The sequence below is a fragment of the Drosophila suzukii genome, chromosome 3, assembly GCF_043229965.1.
Source record: "Drosophila suzukii chromosome 3, CBGP_Dsuzu_IsoJpt1.0, whole genome shotgun sequence".
Taxonomy (NCBI): Eukaryota; Metazoa; Arthropoda; class Insecta; order Diptera; family Drosophilidae; genus Drosophila; species Drosophila suzukii.
In genome coordinates, this window is record NC_092082.1 from 73,125,753 (window position 1) to 73,131,752 (window position 6,000).

Consider the following 6,000-nt stretch of genomic DNA (forward strand, 5'->3'; position numbering starts at 1 on the left):
TTTCACCCACCCTAACACATAGAAACTCACCCACTCAATGCTTTTTGCGTTCTTCTTTTTTGCCCACTTAAACAAAACAAAGGGGAAGGAAAGAAAACAAAATAAAAACGAACGGAAAACGGAAAAAACGTTGGCAACTTTTTTCGAGGGTGGATTTTCATTTTGTATGGTTCATGATTTCGAACTCTATTTGCTCCCCCAATATCGCCCATGTAGCCTCTCTCGCTCGCACTCACATGCTGATTTTTTTTTAGCATTACATTATTTGGAAATTTATGCAGGGGGTGGCAGCCCCTGTGACTCATTCCCATTCCGCCCATCGATTTTTTGACGGTCGCCGGGAAAAGGGAGGGGGGTAGGGAGGGTAGGGGAGGTTAGGGGAATCCGCCGAGCCAACGAGCGATTTTTTATGTAGATTGGCCCATTATGTGGAATTAGTTTTTGTGTGGCCTCTGATAGAAATGGCGAAGCTCGTAGGATTTTATTGGCTGACGCCGGCTTTGTTCCATAACCCGAAAAAGTATGCAATGGCATTTTTAGGAACCCATTGGCTGGATAACCATATCATAAAGAACACGATATCTAGCATGAAAAACCTGTCTCTGGCAGATTCAGGACCAGTTTTACCACTCAACACGACTTTTTCAAACGAAAGCAATACAATTATTCCGGAAAACAATGAACTGTTTAAAAATTTAGAGGAAGTCAAAAAAGTAAAAGATGATATTAATGTCCTTTGGGAATTAATCCAATATAAAGATTTTGTTCTAGAAAGAACTAGAGAACAAAATAAACATTTGTCGCGACTATTAAAAGAAATAGACACACTTATAGAATCAAAATATATAAAGCTTAACAATCTAATTGCCAAAGTTGATTCAAAAGATGAATATATTACAGTGAGATATAACCAAGTAAAAGACCTTTCGGGTCCAAGTGATTGGAAAACTTTACCAATTAGAACGGGACAATTTGGAAGGAGATTTTAAACAATAGGCTTTTTTAACTTTTTAAATGTTAAACTTATTATATAAAGAGCGGCAATAACTTTCCAACGGTAAGTATTTTAGAAGCCAACAAAATTAAAATATTCACACTTAAACACTTGTACTTACAGCAACTTCAAAGGCGTCATCATAAAAATATCTTGGTTTAATTTTAAATTGAATGTAAGATATAATCTTAAATCAATTTGTCTTATAAGAGTTCCAATAAGCAAACCATCATATTCTACGAACTAACTATTTTTTAATTAAATAAAATTATTTAACCTTTTTTAGATTTTATTGCCGTATATTAAAGTTATTCGAAATGATTCAGCTGATTTCCAATAGGGCCTCTCTAACTCAACAGTTAAGTCTCTATCTCCAATAATTTTTCAAAATTTTCCATGGAAAGCAAAAAGTTGACTGACCACTAAGGCAAACAAATCAAAACATTTGCATTTTTATCAGTGCGAACAAACAGAAACCGCAAAATTTCAGAGTACACATATTTGCATTTTTTTATTGTTAAACAAATTCTATTTGACTTTTAGCTTGTGTACACGACTTCTACAGAACTTAAGTTGCTTAATCGGGGGATTGGAAATTTGGGTGGGTAAAAATATTTACTGATAAGCAAAGAGCACCCAAACAAAGAACCCAATTTAGAAAAATAGAAGGTATTCAAATCCGACTACGGCTCTATCATACTTAAAAAAAAAATTAGTATACGTAATTTTATGAAAATATTTTCGTAAGAAATTTTATTACTGGCGCCAACTTAAGATCAACTCAATTTTAATCTACTACCTTTTAGTAAACTAAGAGACAGACCTTAAGATGCGATGGAGCTAACACAAAAACAAATACGAATCTAACAACTTGAACAGCGAACGACGATTGCAAATATAGACCATCAAAGACTTAGGCAAAAGGGGTGCAAGTATAATAAAAATATAAGAAGAAACTAGATATCATTTATATTTAAACTTTCTTTTAAACAAAGTTTATAGCATTAAGTTACATAAAAAGGAAACCCTTAATAGAAATATTTTTATAACACAAAAACATTTTAGAATTTATTCAAGAACAAGATATTTTTTTCGAGATTGTATTTATTGATTTAATATAAGAGATTCAAGTAAAAATTATTGAAACAACAAAAAAAACTATATAAAATAAATAATCTTGGTCTAATGTTCTGAAATGAAGTAATACTTCTTATAATATTTGCCCTCTTAAAACACTCCTACGCCTCTGTAAAAGTTTTTGGAATTGAGGGGGGTTGGTTGGAGTCTGCATAAATAGCCGAGCCACGCCACTTTGGGGTGGATATATAGTTTCTATATGGCCCCGAACTGGGTGATAATTTAACAACAACAAAACCGAATTGCCAATGCGAAACTGTTTTTGTGTTTTACTTTTATTTCAGCTCGGGTGCCTTTTTTATACACAAGGACGCACACACATGCGGGATCTGAGTGACATGTGAGGGGGTGGCAAAACGCCCCTTCTGGGTGGTTGGTTTTTGCTGGCGAATGTTTCTGGCACAAAAAGCAAGAAATTCACATAAAAATATACGAGTCCTCATTATGATAATACGAAAATAAATGACAGTGGTGTTTACACTCTAACGGTAAGCCCAAAAGATGCTGGGGATGCGAGGGAGCAGTATATGGGGATTATGTGAGGAATAGGACCAAGTGTTAATGCAGCCATACTTTTTTTTTTGGGGATGTAAGGATGTGATCCATTCATTGGGTTCAGCTCGACTGGGAAATAATAATAATGTGAGAATAGGCCTAGGAACCACAGCTTTGGAGAATATATACTTATTTTTAATAAAAGGACTAGTTTTTCTTCTACTTTAGTTTACCTAATTATTCGATATTCATTTGTAATTTTGATTTTTAATTCATAATCTAAACATTATTGTTGCAGGATTTTGGTCCTTTGGAAGATATCTATTAAAATATAAATGACGAAATGCTGATTTTTAACTTTTTATACAGGGTATCCTAAGACCAAGTATCATCCCGTCTGCCAAATAAATCCGGAATCTGGCATTTCAACGCATTCATTAGAAAATAAAATATGCTGCTTTGTCCTTTCACATCCTGCGCGTTGGAGCCGTCGTAGCGTTTTGGTCCTTTTGTTCTTGGCACCCACACCTTGGCAGAAGCGTGTCCTGGAATATCGTCCTGATGGTCGCAATCGTAGAAAAAGAATTACTTATTCAGCGCTTGACATGGGCTTTGCCCTGGGCTAAAAGCCTGCTGGCCGTGTTTTTGGTTTTGGCCCGGCGTTGACTGTGCGACTAATAGGCTCGCATATTTATCGTAAGAAGTTCAATTTTTTATTCGCATTTGCGCCGTACGTTTTCCGGCTTAGTTCGCCGGGCCATTACCGACATTTTCCGGAAAAACAGGCCTGGCCATTAGCTAATTCTTTGGCTCAACCAACGAGGATAGAGCTTCGAGCTGGGCAGGAAAATGAGCAGAGAGTTTTCCAGCTGCCGATGGACCAAAAATACGTTACATTTTCCGGTTCTGTTGAGTGGGAAACTCAGGGGTCAACAATTAAATGCCATTTGCAATAAAAACAAACCTGGGATGGCAATGAAAAATTATTCAAATGCCGGATCACACAGCGTTTTCAAATGTCAAGACGGAAAAAGGTCAGGAGGGGAGGAGGGTCACCCAATGGTCAATTAAAATCGCCCTAACCCGGCGACCCCCCCCTTCTAAAAATCCAAAATCGAACCATTTTTCACAACATGCAAAACAATGAAGCGCAAATTTGAACGAGCTGCAAAAATCCTTCGCTCGACTGTTACAGTTTAACAATTTTCAATGTCGAGCCATAAATTTGACCCTAGCCACCCCTATGCCCTTGCTCTCCTTGAGGCGTCTTAGCCGTGACCCCGAATTGATGCAATTTCCCCGCATTCGCATTAATTTTAACCTCTGCCTGATGCTGACAAGGGGTCACAGGACCAGGACGCTGGCGCGCGTTCCCAATTTTATTATATTTTTATACTATTTTTACTTTTGCTTGCTTTTTGTTTTATCCCACATCGGCCTGACCAATGGCCAATGGCCAGGGGCCAACCCCCGATCCGCATCTGTAGCACCGCAGGGGTCACGAAAGTGTGAAAATGTGGACTGATTAGACGGCACATCGTCCTTTCCAAACCAAGGATCTCTCTGGGGTGGGTGCGGAATAGTCCAGAGGTTAGGGTAGGGGTACATTTTTGGCGCTTATTTCCTAACGCCGATTGCCTAAGCTCGGGATTTGGTATGGGTTCGTTTTCGTTGGGTCTTTCCGGATGGACAACAATGGCTGGACTCAAAAATCCTTTATACATTTGTCCAATGTCCAATGTCCGATTCCCAATGTCCGAATGCATTTCGCTGGCGACTTAGTGGCCTTAATTTCCAGCGAATTACGAATGTAATCGCGCCAAATGTTCAGCCAGGAGGATCGAATATAATTTGTGGGATTTTCAAGAATTTTTGTTGATGGTCGTTACTTAGCAGGAACCATTAAAATGATTTTCATTTTACTATTTAATCTTTTCTATTTCAATTTACAGAAGATCTAAAATGTTATTTGTTCAAGATTGGGACTATAACAAATATGTCAGCATTTTAAAACATATTCAGTATATTGATTATGGAAGAAATTAAACCATTGCTCTATTACAAGATTTAAGAATACTTATTTTAGTTATTTCGGTTAAATATTTGTACAGAAAAATATTTTTTTAAATACGCTGACATCCGAATTTATGAGAAAAATCCATGGTTGTAACTTTTTTATTTATTTTTTTTTATATTCATAGGAACATTTTTATATGGCCTCCCTATCGCAGGACATTTCCCCTACAAGTTTTTCAGTATTTTCCCTGTAGTAAAATGCTTTAGAATTTACTCGCCTTAACCCTTTGAATTTGAATACACCCCATAAACCCACCCAGAGCCAGAATCGAACTTAACCCTTTCGCCTAATGACCAACTTAGTTCCGAGAAGATCGCGGCTCGTAAAAAGTGCGATGCAGTTTTCTCTTAACCCCTTCTCGACGAACCAAGACCAACTTTCTCGCCCGCAAAAGGGTTGAGGAAGTAGGGATCTACTCGCAGGACAAAAGGACACAATAAAAAAGAAACAACCGAGGCGTCATAAAGAACACAAAGACGCAGACATTAGCTGGAAACAAAAAGAAGAGAAAACGCAAAACACACCGAATTGTGGGCCGTTTCGAAGGAAACTGACAAGGACACTCCCAGGATGCGATTTTTTCTTAATGGTGAAAGGGTTAAGGTCGCACACAAAAAACGGCAGCGTTCTACCTGCCCACCGTTGATCATAAAAAACTAAATATTTTATGGTGTCCACTAAAAAAAAGGGATCTTCTTCCCTTACGCGGAAGTGAGTTTTTTGCGACGTTTTTTAAGTTTCGACCAAAGTCCCGGGCACAATTGTATGTAGAGCGATCCCCTCTAATGACCATTAGACTCTCGAATATTGTATCCTGTATATTTACATTGTATCTTTAGAAGTTTCTCGCGATTTTCCAGCTAGTTTCATTGTTGATCGAAGACCTTACCTGACCAAAACAAACCGGGACCGAAGCGAAATGCTTAGAAAAACAACATGCAAAGCGAGTCGCCTTCATAAAATCTCGTGGCGTGTCGACTGGAAATCCGCCGGACGATTGTCCTGCATGTCCTGCCGTCGTCCTTCACGCTTTTGTTTCGCCGCATAGCCAATTTTACGGCGTAACCATTAAGGCGGACAATGAAAATTAGAGCAACTATTCGCCCCGGGCCCAGTCCCCTGCTCTAGTTTCCTTTTTTAATCCTTCGGTTTTTCGTGCTAAAAAAGGATTTACGGATGTTGGGCGAACGCCTGCCCTCGGCCATCCTCTCCTGTGTTTACCATAACATTTCGCCGGAATTTTCCCGCATCCCTCTTTTCGTGGGCGTAACGTCGCGACTCGCGAGCACTTTTCACA